Source organism: Hibiscus syriacus, unplaced genomic scaffold (assembly GCF_006381635.1).
Source record: "Hibiscus syriacus cultivar Baekdansim isolate YM2019G1 unplaced genomic scaffold, ASM638163v2 tig00116937_pilon, whole genome shotgun sequence".
NCBI lineage: Eukaryota > Viridiplantae > Streptophyta > Magnoliopsida > Malvales > Malvaceae > Hibiscus > Hibiscus syriacus.
The window spans coordinates 212,163-220,205 of record NW_024063475.1 but is presented as its reverse complement, the minus strand read 5'-3'; the positions used below and the strand labels follow the sequence as shown (position 1 = coordinate 220,205).

At 34.6% G+C, this 8,043-nt stretch overlaps 1 long non-coding RNA gene across 1 annotated transcript; it reads left to right on the top strand.

The window, feature by feature from the left end:
- The first annotated feature begins 6,718 nt into the window (after positions 1 to 6,718).
- LOC120188045 lies at positions 6,719 to 7,633 on the top strand. Its single transcript, XR_005522378.1, has 2 exons — positions 6,719 to 7,077; positions 7,314 to 7,633. It is a non-coding gene; the product is annotated as an uncharacterized LOC120188045 (long non-coding RNA).
- The last annotated feature ends 410 nt before the right edge of the window (positions 7,634 to 8,043 follow it).

Sequence of the window (8,043 nt, the reverse complement as noted above, 5' to 3'; positions counted from 1 at the left end):
AAGCTGAGATATTCCGCTAAGGCAATTGGTTATAGAGGAAACTTGAAAGCCCTCGCTTTATGAATAGATTATATTCAAACCATGACATTGATCGGGCACCTGGCAATTCGGTGTATGCTCCACTGTGATTGTCAAGTCAAAGACTTTGTGATGAGATGAACCCTTCAGCTAGCCCGATAAAGGCAAATTACAATAAAGCTGATTACAGCTAGCCAGAAAATGGCAAATTAAATCAAGTTATATAAATAAGGAGTTGTGGTAAAGATGGATTAAGGGAGTTAAGAAACACCTGTTATAGTCAATTTCACACGAGCACTTAGAAATTTCATTTTTAGATTGATATTTCTACACTGCCTTTGTTAAAGGAGCTTATGAAGCTTGAACAAATGAAAGATTTTAGAGAACTGAAATGGAAGTGTTCTAGAAAGTCTAGTAATTGATTATGCTAGTTACGTCATTTTGTCTACATCCGATTAAAATACCAAACCAAGAAAGGACATGTTGCGATGGTCACAATGATCAAGAAAGAAATGACATTTGGTGGTCGAAAACTTAGAAAATAGGAAGCCAAACCCTTAATTTTGACACTTGTCGAAAAGTTATAACCCTAAAAGCAGTAAAGAGCTATTGATTCCTTTGATATTTTGTGAACTCATGTTTATGATTTGATTGATTGTGAGCCTGAATTAAGAGTCAATGTTTTGTAAAATTCTTTCATTCTTTTATCCCTAAAATAAGAGAAAGGGGGAAAACATTTTCAAACATGACAGTTTCAGATATGAAAGGTCCTTGAAGTTGGTGAGGCTCATTATGCCTCTATTGGAGAAAGAAATAAGCGGTGTCAGAACATGAAGCATTCCGTGATCATGAAGCAGATGGTCTAAGAAATCAAAATGGATGAATAGCACTCTCTTGGGATGTCATCGGTAACCCATAAAGAAGTAGATGCTCACCATATTTCAAAGGGGCACATATCTCAGCCTGAATGAAAATGCAAGACATTATGTTAGAAGGGTTGATAACTTCTTAAGTAACATGAAGAAAAGCCCTCAAACTATTTAACAACACTACTGTGTAGTGACACCAGAATTATGATATGTTGGGGCACGGTTGAACCTATATCATGTTGAAATAACAGATTCAGACCAAGGAGGCATGAAGAATTAGCCTTACAATTTGAGGTGATGGGGCATTTTGAAGGCCCGTACCAGTATAAAACACTGATGGGGCATGACTGAACCCACATCATGTTGAGATGACAAGATTTAGACAAAAAAAGCATTGAGAGTGAGCCTTACAAGATGTAGGGGCGTTTTGAAGGCCCATACCAGTATGAGATAATATTGCGGTACTAGTGAATGCCTGTTTCAACTAGAGATATTAATGTGGGGCATATGTGGAAGCCTATGAAGACTTGTGGAATGATCATTGAATTAGACAAATAGTTCCAATGGGATAAAAATGTATGAAGAGTGAAAATGATGAAGCAGTGACAATGGAGGTTACTGTATATGATCATTTGGTCCATCATCAGTTTCTTTACTCTTGTGGTTTCATATGTATTAATGTGGGCGAGCCGATATCCCACTTTAATTTCCACTGAGTTTTGGTATCATGCGAAAACTCTGAGTGCCACGCAAAGAGCTTCTCCAGTTGAGATATGGGCAGAAGTCACATAAAAGATGAATGTGTTGTCAAATATTTATGAACCCGTAAATAGGGTGTTGAATCAATGTTGCATTACCCAAGATGAAGTTTGTCTTCTACAACCCTAAGGTTAAAAAATGAGGATAGAAGACGAAGTCGACAAGAAGAGAGAAGAAGATCAAATGGATCTTAAAAAATGCAAGTCGAAAATTATGAGTTGCTACACGGGTATATGAAGCTGACCCTTGAAAGAATGATCAAATAGAAGAAGATCGAGCTCGCCACTCTCGAGTTAAATAAAGATTAAATCGACATTTATGCATTCATGAGAACATCATTTGCATAAAAGATAATGCATTACACTGATACATTTAATTGCATTCATATTTCATGCATAAACACATGATTTTGACAGGTATTCCATTGAAAAGAGAAGATGTAGGATGTTAAAATCCCAAGTTGAAATAAAGATTTCAAGCCTCAAATTTAAGGATTTACATTTAAAGAGTCATACCCTGAAGAATATAGAGGTCTAATCCATAGAAGAATCATTAATTTGAAGTGAAAACCATCAGATGTAGAAGAAAAATAAAGATTTTCGTGTATGAAGAGAGACTTGCACACATGAAATTGGAGCAAAACCATCTTAAGCCTTCACCAAAAAGGAGTGAAGCAAATCAATTTGTAAGCCTCCACCTAAGAGTAGTGAAGCACCACCTTGAGCCTTCACAGAAGAATAGTGAAGCAAACCCATCAGTTTAATCTTCGAAGCAAATCAAACTTAAGAAAATAGTGAAGCAAATTAATATGTTCGAGTTCTATAATCTCTAAAAAAGAGGGAGCGAATCCGTTTGTAGAAGATTGTTTGAGTTCCATACTCCTTAAAGAAAGAAGGAGCGAACCCGTTTGAAGAAGATGTTCGAGTCTTATACTCTCTGAAGGAATAGGGAGCGGACACGATTGTTGAAGATTGTTCGAGTCTTATACTCTCTGAAGGAATAGGGAGCAGACACGATTGTTGAAGATTGTTCGAGTCTTATACTCTCTGAAAAAATAGGGAGCGGACACGATTGCTGAAGGTTGTTCGAGTCTTATATTCTCTGAAGGAATAGGGAGCATACACGATTGTTGAAGATTGTTCGAGTCTTATACTCTCTGAAGGAATATGGAGCTGACACGATTGTTAAAGATTGTTCGAGTCTTATACTCTCTGAAGGAATAGGGAGAGGACACGATTGTTGAAGATTGTTCGAGTCTTATACTCTCTGAAGGAATAGGGAGCGGATACGATTGTTGAAGATTGTTCGAGTCTTATACTCTCTGAAGGAATAGAGAGCAGACACGATTATTGAAGTTGTTCGAGATCCATACTCCCTAAAGAAAGAGGGAGCGAACCCGTTTGCAGAAGATTTTCTAGTTCTCTACTCCCTGAAGAAAGAGGGAGCGAACCCGTTTGCAGAAGATTTTCTAGTTCTATACTCCCTGAAGAAAGAGGGAACGAACCCATTTTCAAAAGATTTCTCGAGTTCTATACTCCCTAAAGCAATAAAGAGCGAACCCGCTGGTCGAATATTGTTCAAAGAAGAGAGAGCATATCCCTCATCAAGTTTTAAAACACAGAGATGGAACTGGACAAAAACTGGTTTTCTTTTTCGTCTTTGTCCTATTCTTGTTAACATAAGAATGTGTAAAGAAGAACAGCTGTAGACACCCATTTTTAACCAGAGAGGGAGCATATTATTATTATTATTATTATTAATTATTGTTAATTTACATGCAGGCCAAATACAACAAGTCCTAGAGTCCATTACAAAACTCAGGATTCGACCCGGCCTAATGACCCGATCCAGTGAAGCAAGCTGCCAGCGTCGCACATCAACTCACGCCAAGCCATCTTTTTGTCATCACCAAACCTGCAAACAAAATCAACAAAGAATTAATAACCCACTAAAAAACTACCGAAAATCAAAACCAAATGCACCTAACCCCAAAAATCAGGAAATGATTTCACCTAAACATGTCATTATATTACCGAACAGAAAGAAATTAACAGACAAATGACAAGGAATTTGGTGAAGAAAAATGGAGATAAAATCGGAGGACCATTGGCAAAAAAAAAAGGGAGAGCAAAAAAAATGACACGAAAAGAAAGGAGGTTCTGCTCCCAATAGCTGAAGAAACAATGTAATCGGGGTCTTCCCCCAATTTTTCCCAAGCAATACAAAGAAGTTTATGTTTTTTTCTTTCGAGTAACAGAAATCCATTTCCATTTTATATTTTTATTTCATAAAAACTCACACTAAGCTAAGCAAGCATTTGGAACCAAGAAAATAAAAAGAGAGAGCAGTTTATCTCTTGGCCGAAGCGTGTATCTTCATCGGAGCCAATCGGAATGGAAAAGCTTAGTGGTTCTTCGTCTTAATTGAAGGAAAATCATTCCATTTTCAATCTTTTTATTCCATGCAAAAGAAACATCACAGAGAGTAAAGGGTCTAAGTGAAGATTTATTTACCTAAGGGGGTCGGGTTTCGTTGGTGCTTTGTCTTTTGAGTCCTTGTCGGGAAAGGATTTTTTGTGGTGTCGATCGAAGGGGTATATATCCAACAAATGGTGTGAGGGTTACTTCGGGTCTCGATTGAAAGGGAAGGCAGCGAGTCACCAGAGTATAACCTGGTTCGTGGAGGTCCTGACACCAAAGAGAGCCTTCATCAGACAACTCAAAGCAAGGCCTTGGTTGTTGGTGGCCATGGTCTCCATCTTCTCTTCAAATAAGGTAAAAGGCGAAAGAACGTTGGCCCTCGTTTTGGCCGAAGAGGAGTAGAGAGGGATAAGTGAGAAACGGCGCTGAGGGATGTTTAGAGTGAAATAAGGTAAGAATTTCACCCTAAATTTTGTATATCTGCAATGAACAATGCGTCATCGTTTCAGCTGATAACAAAATGGCAGTGTTTCATCCTGCAAGTCAACCCGTGTTTTGCAAAGGGATGGGTAAATTCTATGACTAATCCTTTGACTTTTGTAGTATTCCATTCAAGTCCTTTAATTTGTTTTTAGTCTTGTATTTCAGTCCTGAATTTGATATTGTTGTGTTCATAATTTTAACCTTCTTATATTTTGTTTCAATTATTATATTGTCATCTTCTTCATGCACATTTATATATTTGTAGTGGTATATTTATTACCATATTGGACATAATCTTTACCATATACAATCTATATATATGGAAATGTATTGCATGTTTTATGTTCGTTGTTTTAAATATTAACACGTAAATATTATGTGGATATCGTTATCATTCATGACTAAATATTATGTGGCTTTTGAAATGAAAGAAAAAATGATGAAAGTTCAGTTCGGTGTATCATTAGCATTCACGTGGACGTAGTCCAAGGATATTTATACTAAGTAATAGATATGATTTTTGCTTTTATTAAAACAAATTAACATCATGAACATTATTAGAATATATATTTCTCATTGAACCCTAAGCTTTATTGGTTTTAACCTCGTTAATGTTATTTTCTTTATTTACAGTTTGCTTTGAAATGTTTGTATCATTTTATTAATTAGTAGCTCTGAGTTTGTATGATATCCTCATGTACATGACTTAACCAAATTACATAATTGGATTAAGGGTAATACCCTTTTAATTTAAAATTATTTTAAGTGGGTTGTCTTAACTGATTAGAGATCCGCTTTGTCGATTTTAAATTAAGAGTGTATCCCATTAGTGACAACTAAAAATTGATTCATCACTTTAAAATTTGGGAATGAAAGAAAAGAAATATTCGGCTATTTAAATTTGTTGAGAAAGATCGTTAGAGCTTACATAAAGATTTAGTCTCAATATTTTTAAATAATCAAATATTCTTTATCTTTCTAATGGCTTGGTAATTTTAATTTAACCTATTTCGTTACTTTTGAATGTTATAAAACTCACATTTTTGTTGTTTTAAAGGATCAAAAATTAAATTAAAGTTGAACTTGTAAAATTCGTTGCAAAGACATTAATTAATTGATTAGGTACCTATTTAGGGCATTGTGGGGGTGCTAATCATTTCTCACGCGTAACTGACTCCCGAACTCATTTTCTGGTAATGTAGACCACTATTTGTTGTTATAATTAAAATTTATTTTTATTTAAAATGACAACGTTTTTGGGTGCCTAATCACAACCTTAATCAAAGATTGGTGGCGACTCCTCGAACTGTATTTGTTTTTTTTATCGTAAAAGAATTTCCAAATTTTCGAAACGAGAGAGATTTTCTAAATCACATATTTTTTAATTAAAAATCAATCTTGAAAAGAATAATTAAAAATTGGTGTGGTTTTCAAAATTTTTCACTTTATAAAAAAATCGTTTCGACACAGGTGTCCGAATTATAGAGTCTTCAGGGTATGTACAAAGAATTTCCTTTTTATGCTTTGGTCAAGGGTGGTTGAACCAAAAGCAAAAATAATATACATTTAAATATTAAAATAAATTAAATAAATAAAGGAAAAAATAATAATATGTATGAAAAAAATAATATATATATATATACATGTAATTAAAACGAAATGAAAACAAATGAAAAAAACCAAAAAAGAAAAATAGATAAAATAAAATATTAAAAAAGGAAACCGAGACAAAAGAAGGAAAAATAATAATAACAGTTAACAATATATATATATATATATCTATATATATATATATATATATAATATATAATAATATAATATATAATAATAATAATAAAACATATATAATAATAATAAAACGTAATATATAAAAACAATAAAGATAAATAAAATGAAAATAAAAAGTAAAACATGAACTCAAGGGCTAAATTGAAATGGACAACGAATTGAGTGGCCGAATTAAAAGAGAATCAAAATTAAAGGCCGAATTAAGATGAATTTAGGGTCAATATTAAATGTTTTATAAAAAGGAGGGACCAAATGGGGATTTCTCCATTTATTTTTAAAAACACGCGAATCCTTGTGTGGTGCAGGTCGGGTCAAAATGCTCCACTGGTTGGTATAAATACCAACTTTTAAACACCTTAACTCATTTTCCCTTCCCCAAAATCGATTGAAGCCCTTACCTCTCTCAAATCCTCTGCAACATTCAACCGTGTTCTTCATCCTGAAGAACACGACAGCCCCCAAGCCCAGAAAACAACCACATACCGCCTTGCCGGCCGCCTTTGATCGGCGCCTACCGCCTGTCACTGGCGGAGAAACCTTAAAAAAATTGCTTTTCCGAAAGCCCATAACACCCTCGTCACGAAAATCATCATAGTTTTTTAAAATATGCCTCGTAGGGGTGTAGATCTAAAAAAGAGATTTCAAACACCCCCATTTTCGGTCATCGACGTTTGGGTTTTAATCAAAGAAATCAGAGAGCAAAGTCGAAGCATGCAAAGTGAAAAGTAACCATAACAAAGGTAAAACGAAACTACATTTTATTTTTTCGCTTTTCGAAAAAGATACAAGGTTTTCGATTGCTCCTCTTTATTTGCTAGTAATCTCGTAGTAATATTGTGTAAACTTGTGGTATATTCTCAGTTTTTGTGTTCTAGTTTACAAGTAATTTATAGCCTCGGATTTGGGTATTTTTAGAGTTTAATCTCGAGTAGAACACTAATACCATGTTTGTTTGTTGTTTGCACGTTTGTTGGAGTCACGTTCGCTGGACGGTTCGGGATTGATCGAGAAACGCGATTGGCTGAGGGGTCTTCAAAAATGGCACTGGAATGGGAAAAGAATGCTAGGGTTTCAAACCCTAGCTGGACCGGTTCAGGTTTGGACCCCCTACTAGATACGGTTCGGGTGTTAAGCGGGTCATGTGCAATTGCTGGGTCACCCACTTTTTGGGTCTTGGTTGGGCCATATGCAAATGTTTGTAACAAGTTCGGGCCGAATGTAATGGACTTGCAAGTGTAAAATAAACATATGAATGTAAATAAAATTATACTATATAATATAATTAAAATTATATTATATAATATAATTTGTGGTACTCATAAAAAGACGAAAATTAGGTGTCTACAAAGGTTAAAATTTATTAGGTCTTAATATTTAAATGGTTCTGGACATTCGATTGAATATAAATGAACGAACATAAACGAACATAAATGAACGAATATAAACGAACAGATTAGCGAACGTTCACAAACATAAACGAACAGATTAGCGAACGTTCACGAACATAAATGAACAAACGAACATTTTGTTCGTGTTCGTTTATTTACTTAAATGAACATAAAATATTGTTCATATTCGTTCATTTAATAAATAAACAAACATAAACGAATTTTCCACCGAATGATTCACGAACGGTTTGTTGAAGGTTCGGTTTGTTTATCGGCGTACTTGAATATTATCTCGATTTAAAAAATTGAGAAAAGAGA